This window comes from Staurois parvus, unplaced genomic scaffold, assembly GCF_062004578.1.
Source record: "Staurois parvus isolate SC_StPar_1 unplaced genomic scaffold, SC_StPar_1.0 ptg000099l, whole genome shotgun sequence".
NCBI lineage: Eukaryota > Metazoa > Chordata > Amphibia > Anura > Ranidae > Staurois > Staurois parvus.
Window position 1 is genome coordinate 3837492 of NW_028317895.1, and position 8848 is coordinate 3846339.

The following is an 8848-nucleotide window of genomic DNA, read 5'->3' on the forward strand; positions in this document are numbered from 1 at the left end:
ATGTATAAGTAAGCACACATTTTTTTACAGTCCATTCCAGAAATTCAATTGTCACACCTTGTACTTGTGGTAAAAAGTATCCTGTTCTCCTTGCATTGCTTCCTTTGTGTGAAAGACCTGGTGATCCTGCTAATGCACCTGCTTTCCTTTTTCAAACTGACCATGCTAGGCATGAGAGCACATCCAGCTCAGAGTGGTCAATTTCCTGACTGTGCTTAAGCACAGCCTGCCAATGGCTAATACTTGTCCTGATACGACTCCCCCCCCACGCACAGCTCTTCACTGGGAATCACTTAAAAAATAATAATTTCATCCTTTTTTTTAAATATATATATTATACACATATGTTCTGCCTTTCATTTCTGTTTTAAACTGAATGGGCTGTTTTAACAGCTAAGGGTCCACATATACTTTAAGGACATGGTTACAGTAAATGTTTTAGGGAACCTGTGCTTAGAGATCTATAAAGGCTTCAGTTTTATTCCCTCTGTTTTTCAACAGGCTAGTTGCCTGGCAATCATGCTACCTCACAGAGAAAGAGAAATTGAAATCAAACGCTCTGACTTCACTTTCTGCATGCTTGTTCCAGTACACAGGATCAGCAGGGACATCAGGCAACTAGTATTTTTATAACAAAGCCAGCATCAGTAATCTGATTATTTCACTTAGTACAAATTTCCAATGACACAAGACAGGGAAACAGCTAATACATGTTTGTACATGTGCTTGTGCATGTTTGATTAGTATTCTGTGGAGTCCAAAGGTCTAAATCCGGTGTGTTTATCTATGCAAAACTATGGTAAAGATTTTTACTCAACTTATATTGTGACACAAAAAGTTATAGGTTTGTTAGTATTGATAGTCAAAGCATATTAGTATTTCAGGTGTCTAGAAATGTTTGAATCATTAGTTGTATACTTTCTCTCGCTGTTTCAACTAAATTCAGTAAAACCAAAGAACACATAATAGTTCTGCACAGTTTTTAACATCCTAAAAAGTGTCTTGCTTTATACTTTATATATATATATTCTTTATTATAATTTTTGATTGATTTTAACATTTTTACATGCTTCTTCTTTTAGTGCTTGTTTACACTTGCAGCCATCACTACCACCCTCTACAAAGCAATCCCATGCTGGACCACTTTCAGAGGCATTTGACAGGTGGCTCAGAAGCAATATTTCTCTTCCTGGATAAATGTTTTAATCCTTGAAAGCCCCCCCACAATGTGTGCATTACAGGTTTTGCAGGGCGGTTGCCTTGCAGCACCATTCACTTGAATGAGTCGTGTTTGATGGAAATACTGTCTACCAAATGCCTAATATGGTGAATTTTCACAGCACCACAACCGCGGCAGTGTGTACTAACATGGCCATGGTAACTACCAGCGGGGTGATCTGGTGATCTGGATGTTGTAAATCAGAGGCAGCCCTTGGCTGCTTGTGTATACAAGGCCTATCATTTGTGGGAGTGGGAGGGGGCGGGGTTAGTTCAATGCTTTTTTACTTTGTTTTTTTTAAATATACGTAGAATAATACAGGTATTATAGGAACGCAAACATTTGCAAGGTACAGTATAACAAACATGTGCGTGGATAGGTTACAGAGATTGAAAACATCAATAGAATTTAACACAAAGTAACATGTCTGTTCACAGCACATGGTTGACTAAACTTTATACGGTTTGTAAAAAAATATTAGGATAACACAAATTCTAATTGCACTATCAGGGTTGCAGTGTTGATAATAAACCAAAGGTGAAAACTTCCTATATTGCAGCTAACCAATTCTTATATGGGATAGCTGCATTGTTTTTTTTAGGTTTTCTTCTATTTTTACCTGGTGATCTGGCCAGTAAGTCTGTTGTTTTTCAAAAGAACAAGTTTTCCAGCAGAATGTATCTATTAAATGGATGTGACAAACCACGTAACACTGACAGGGGTACTTACAATGATCAATTTTTATTTATATAAAATATTTATCCCAAAAAGGAAAAAAAAATGTTTGCTGTAACTGCTTATAAAGTATTGGCTGGAGTTTGGCTTAAATGTTTTAGTGTATTTAAAGTGGTAGGAAAAAAGTCCCCTGCAAAGTAAAGGCATAATGTGTTAGTATGCGTCGCATACTAGCACATTATCCAATACTTACCTTAAAACGAAGCCCTCCAGCGGCACGCTGTCACGCTGTAGAGCCTTCCATCGGCACCCGTCTTCCTTCCGGGTTCGCTGAGCCGCGATGACGTCACTCCTGCGCATGAGCACGGAAGTCTCGAGACATGGCAAAGTGTTCTGAAAGAAGAGCACGGGTATGTCATTCCTTCAGAGCCCATGTGCTGGTTGTAAAAAACCCGAATATCTCCTTAACAGTGCATGTTTAGCAGATATTCATTTTACCTACAGATAAACTTTATGATAAGCTTACCTGTAGGTAAAAATGAACAAAGTGGCTTTACTACCACTTTAAATCTGCTACTATATCTAAAACTCCCCTCCCCCCAGACTGACAATGTTGCTGTGCAAAGGTGCCCCCATGCTCTTTCATCCAGTGTGGGAAGGAAGTGAGTCACCAGTACACCAAGCATCTCCAGAATGGGATGCCTGAAGAAGGGGTGCTGCGAGGCTCCGAAACGTTGCTATTGTAACCATGATCCCTGAATAAAGCTTTGGACGTGTTCTGGAGTTCATTGGTTTGCTGGTGACATACTTCTTGCCCTGAATGTCTTTGGTTTCAAGTCGGTTGGACGCTGCAGCATCCATTTACATTTACAGCCAATTTCAGGAATGTGTGGGTTGGAAATATTGTACATGAATTCATCCAGAGTGGGGGCACTTTAATACAGGAGGTGTGTTACTGGCCAAATCACCAGTTGACAACAGAGGAAAAAAAAGCCTGCAAAAAGAAAATTAATGCAGCCACGACATCTGATGACTAGTAAGCTGTAAACACATAACACCTTAATAAACACATTAAAGCAAGAGTACTCACATCAGGTAATTACATCAACATCTTCTTAGAGTCTCTGAATCTGGGAAGGAGGGGGTTGAAGCAGTCAATGCTAGTTTGGACACAGAGACCCCACATCTGTATGTTGGTCCTCCAGTTCTCAGAGTCTGTGTGTTTTGGGAAGACATGGACTTGAATCCCAAGTAAACTACTTCAAAAGGTCCCCCCCCAGGCACACATTAAAGAATAGAACTCCCTCAGATGCCTGGGCCATGGTCAGTAGGCAAGAGGCTAGCCTGCAGTACTGTCAGGAATGGACTACCCACTGGTGGTGCTGTGGCTCACTTGCTCTGTGGGCAGCAGTACCAGCTCCTACCAGAGGGTGCTTTCAGCAGCCAGGGTCTCACTCCTGCAATCAAGCCATCACCTGAGGCTGATTGCAGGAGGTCTATTTAAGCAGGACCAGGCCTGCAATCAGGGCCTTGGTGTTTGTTTCCCATGAGCCCTTGTACCTGGTATCCTGTGAATCTTCTGCTGCCGACCTCTGCATTGTTCCTGACCCTGCTGACCGTCACCTGTTTAACCCCTGGCTTGCCTGACCATCCTTCTGCCTGATCCTCTGTACCGTGCTGCCCGTGAGTTACTGAACCCGGCTTGTGACCCTGACCATTCTCTGCCTGCTCCTCCGGTACCTCGCTGCCAGCACGTTGCTGACCTGGCCTGCCTGACTACGCCTTACACTACCCAAACGATCCATCCATCCCGCATGGATCTGTCCCTGTTACCAGGTCTGCCAGCCTCTTCACGTTAGGCTCCTTTCCCCGCACACCTCTGACGACGCTCTCTACCATTGCTGGATGTACTCAGGGGTCACGACCTGGTCTTAGTCTGCTCCAAGTCAATCCCCACCATCAGGGGCCCTGGTGAATAAGCAGATTGGGACTTAGACCCCGCTCCCTGAGGAACCCCGTGCTGTGGGCTGCTAGAGACACTGCCAGGCGGTGCTTAACAGTACCAAACGGCCTGTCTGACCATTCCACCTCTCCAGCCCTGACTACACCTGTGTTCCCACACATTTCTGGTCATACCCGGATCCCTAACAAGTACCCTCCAAAAGCTCCTGTTCCAGTTGAGTCTGACAAAAGTATAATGAGAGATATTGCCGTACCAGACTGTCATCCTTAGGGATGAGACCCCAGTATCAGTCCCCAAAGTATAAGATAAAACTTTCCGGGTAGGTAAAGTCCATATTATTAAAGAGTCTCTATGAAAAATGGGAGTAAGGTGGGACTTGATCCACGGCTCCCAAATTTTACGAAATGTCTCCATAGTATTAGTTTGTATAGCAGTAAATTTCTTGAAGAACATGCTCTAAGTCTGCAAAGGTTGTTGTTTGGGACTTCCATGCTGTAGTTGTCACTTTTCTGACAGCTGAAATTGGTTTGTGGAATAAACTGCATTTTCTTTTCAAGATGACTTTGTAGGGATAAATCTGTGTCTGTATAAACAAAATGGTAGACCCTGGTCCAAAAGTGTTTGCCTTGGGACTGTCCCACCGGCCTGGTATCTGTTTAAATAGAGTGACAGGTAGCAGTGGAGGAGTTTATAATTGACTTCTAGTGTCAGTTCCTGGCTTAGGCTCCTAGCCATGGCAGATGATAAGAAGGTTCCCATGGTACAAACAGCCATTGGAATTGGTACAATTTGTATGAAAATAAAAAAATATGCAAAATACATGTGCACAAGGTGTCAGTGAATTGAAGTGTTTGCTCACCAATGCGAGAAGTCTGCCAAGAAAAATAGGTGAGCTAGATGCTTTGGTGCATGAACAGAACTATGATTTAATTGGTATTGATGAATCTTGGCTTCATTCTTCACATGACTGGGCCATTAATATTTCTGGTTATGTTCTCTTTCAGAGAGACAGGGTAAAAAGGAAAGGTGGTGGTGTCTGTCTCTATGTGAGAAGTAATCTCAGAGTGAGTGTGAAAGAGGACCTAGTTGATGGAGAGTGTGATGAGGCTGAAGCATTAGGAGTGGAACTGCACATGGGGGTGTGTACTACAAAGGTAAACATTGGAGTTTGTTATAGGCCTCCCAGTGTTAATGAAGAGGTGGAGACTCAGCTCTTTGAACAGATCGCAAGGGCTGGGACAGTGATAATAATGGGGGATTTTAACTACCCGGAAATTGACTGGAGTAACTGTACTGCAGGAACAGTTAAAGGGCAAATATGTATAAATCTTCTACAGGACAATTTTATGGTACAGTTCCTAGAGGCACCAACTAGGAATGATGCTCTGCTGGACCTGGTAATCTCAAACCATGCAGAGCTTATTACGAATGTCCATATAAAAGAACATCTGGGTTGTAGTGACCATAACATGATTTCATTTATTGTTAGCTGTAAACAACAAGCACATATGGGAAAAATAAAAATGTTCAACTTCAAGAGAGCTAAATTTCCAAGGCTGAGAGCTGCTCTCCAAGACTTAGACTGGGAGGGAAATTTATTAAATACCTTCTTCAGCTTTGTGTATCCAAAGGAGCATGGGGGAGCTCTTGTGCATAATGGGCATGGTATTGACACAGCTCCAGATGAGCCACATTGGCTCGCAATTGATAAGATCCAGAAATATTTAGACAGAATAAAGATGAATAAAGCACCTGGACCGGATGGCATACACTCAAGGATCCTTAAAGATTGAGCTCTGTCATTTCAAAGCCATTGTTTTTCATTTTTAGGGACTCTTTAATGATTGGCATAGTACCACTGCATTGGCGTAAGGCCAATGTGGTGCCTATATTTAAAAAGGGGTCAAAATCTTTACCAAGTAATTATAGACCTTTTAGTTTAACTTCTATAGTTGGAGAGTTTAATAAAAGACCACATAGGTAAGTTCTTGCTGGAAAAAAAATATTTTAAGCAACAGACAGCATGGATTCACGAAAGACAGAAGTTGTCAAACAAATCCGATTTCTTTTTATGAGGAGGTGAGCAAAACCTTGGACAGAAGGGTGGCTGTGGATGTGATATACTTGGATGTTGCAAAAGCGTTTGACACAGTTCCCCACACACAGCTAATGTGTAAGGTAAATGGATAGAAACTGGCTAAAAGATCGTATTCAGAGAGTAGTGGTTAATGATTCAACTAAGCAGCTTCCAGGAACGTTATTTACAATTTTCAATAGTCAAAATGGCCACTCCACCACTTCCGGTTTGAGAAATTACGTCAGACGTCACTTCCGGACTTCAGTGGCCATTTTGACTATTGGAAAATCATGTATAACGTTCCTGGAAGCTGCTCAGGCTGAGTCATGGGAACTGACTGACGGTTTTTACTATCCCTAATGTAAGCATGTATATTAAATGTATCCACTATATTGTGCTACATGGGCTTTTCTCTCTTATTGCATTAGGATGATGGAGTGATAAGGGCTTCCCTTAAGGATTGGAACCCCATACACAGCATTCTGGAGTAGGAGTCTGAGAAGTAACTACAACACCTGAATGTTCTCTGTTAAGGCTTGAAATTACTCTTGAGAGGGTAATTGTATGCATTTTTGCACTATAGAAGTGTTCACGGAGTGTTCACCTTTAATATACTTTATTTATTTTTTCTTTTTAATATTTTTATATATTTTTTTATTTTTCATTTATTTGAGTTATTTATGTATATATTTTATTTATTTATGGTATATATTTATTTTTGGTTTATCTCTGAGTGTACACTGTTTGCCACATTTATTTATCATTTATTTTAAAGTGTACACAGAGTGATCTCACGATTCACGTGTTACTCACGTTTTTGAATCTTGGTTTGTTTTGCACGTATTTAAGTATATACTTATTGGTTGGTAAAGTATATACCGATGTTATTGAGGTAATACACTATTTTAGTTTTATATTTTTTTGAGGTACTCACCTGATCTGGATTTATGGGAACATTGAAGTTGGACACAGAAGATTGATTTAATTTTAGACATTATTATTTTATACACATTGACTGACACAAAAAAGGTTTATAATATTAATATTTACTTTCAAGGGTGAATTTTTGAATTATTTGATTTTACACAAGTTTGGTTTATATATAATTTGTAGTAATTTGGGATACCGAATACTGATTAATTTACACGTGAATCATGCGGACCACATCCAGGGAATGCAAGGCCACCTCTTTAGGGTGCGTCGGTCGAGGACAGAGCGAGAGAAGAACAATATCCTAATTCAAATGAAAATCCGACACCATCTTCGGCAGAAAAGAAGGGGAAGGCCGAAGCACTACCTTGTCTTTGTGTAAAACCTTATAAGGAAGCTTACAGGACAAAGCTGCCAGCTCTGACACCCTCCAAGCAGAAGTGATAGCAACCAAGAAGGCAACCTTTTGTAAAAGCATAAGCAAAGGGATTTCCTGAATGGCCTCAAATGGAGGCCTCTGAAGAGCCGACTGCACCAAATTCAAATCCCACGGTGACAAAGGGGAGCGTACAGGATGGACCACGTGATGAACCCCCTGAATGAAAGTACGGACGAAAGTATGCGTAGCTAAGGGCCGCTGAAAGAAAACAGCCAGAGCAGAGACTTGACCCTTGATCGTATTCGCAAGCTGCTGATCCACACTCCATTAGGAGGAAGGCCAACACCTGAGCCACAACAAAGGAAGACGGGTGGAACCCCAAGGCTTCACACCAACCAATATAGGCTCTCCAGGTGTGATGATAAATATTCCAGGAGGTAGACATATTAGCCTTTAACCTAGTCGGAATCAATGAGCTAGACAACCCCCTATCCTTCAGAACCTGGCTCTCAAAGGCCACACTATCAAAGTCAGTGATAGTAAAGCAGGGTGGAAGACCAGCCTTTGCGACAGAAGATCTTTCTGAAGAGGTAGTCTCCAGGAAGTATCCGCCTCCAATCGCACCACATCAGCATACCACGGATGACGAGGCCAGTCCGGAGCAATAAGGATGACTGGGATCCCTTCGACCTTTATCCTGCGCAGTAGACGAGGAATCAGTCAAAGGGGTGTAAAGGCATACATGAGAGTGTACTGATCCCACGGTGCCACCAGCGCATCCACAAGGGGATACAATGATTGTGCCATGAACCATGGAACCTTCCGATTGAGGCGGGAAGCCAGAAGATCTACATCCAGAGTCCCCCAGTGAATGCAGAGCTGATGGAATACTTCTGGATACAGGGACCACTCGCCCTGATCCAACATCTGATGGCAGAGATAATCCGCTTTCCAGTTTTCAATACCTGGAATGTGTACGGCGGACAGAGCCAGAATGAACCTCTTTGCCCATTGCAGAATGTGAGATGCCTCCAGCGCTGCACTTCTTGTGCCCCCTTGATGATTGACATACTTCACCGCAGTGGCATTGTCTGACTGAGTCCTTGTTGGCAGACCAGACAGATGTCCAATGTGTCAGTGACAACCTGATCACCCCAAGCTCCAGGATATTGATGGGTAAGCGAGCTTCCCCTAGAGTCCATAAGCCCTGAGCTCCCAGGACTCTTCCCCAGCCCAACAGGCTGGCATCTGTTGTGACCACAGTCCAGCGAACTGGGAGGAAAGACTTTCCATTCCGTAGAGCTGGGGACTTCATCCAGCAAAGATGGGAGGCCCTCATCGACCGTTCCAGATGAATCCGAAGGTCCAAGGAGGCAGAATTCCTGTTCCATTTCGATAGGATTTCCCTCTGTAGTGTTCTCCTATGAAACTGGGCATACAGAACAGCTTCGAAGGTAGGCTAACACCCACAGACAAAGACACAGAGAGGGCCACCTGCAAGCCAGGAGTAGCCGAACTGCCAACCGGAGCTTCAACAATTGCTCTGGCAGAGGGAACACCTTGACCTGCTCCAAATTGAGAATCAGCCCCAGATACTCCAGGTGC

General features: G+C 42.7%; 1 pseudogene; it reads right to left on the reverse strand.

The window, feature by feature from the left end:
• Positions 1-7738: 7738 nt before the first annotated feature.
• Positions 7739-8634, reverse strand: LOC149467819 (uncharacterized; annotated as a pseudogene).
• Positions 8635-8848: the final 214 nt, after the last annotated feature.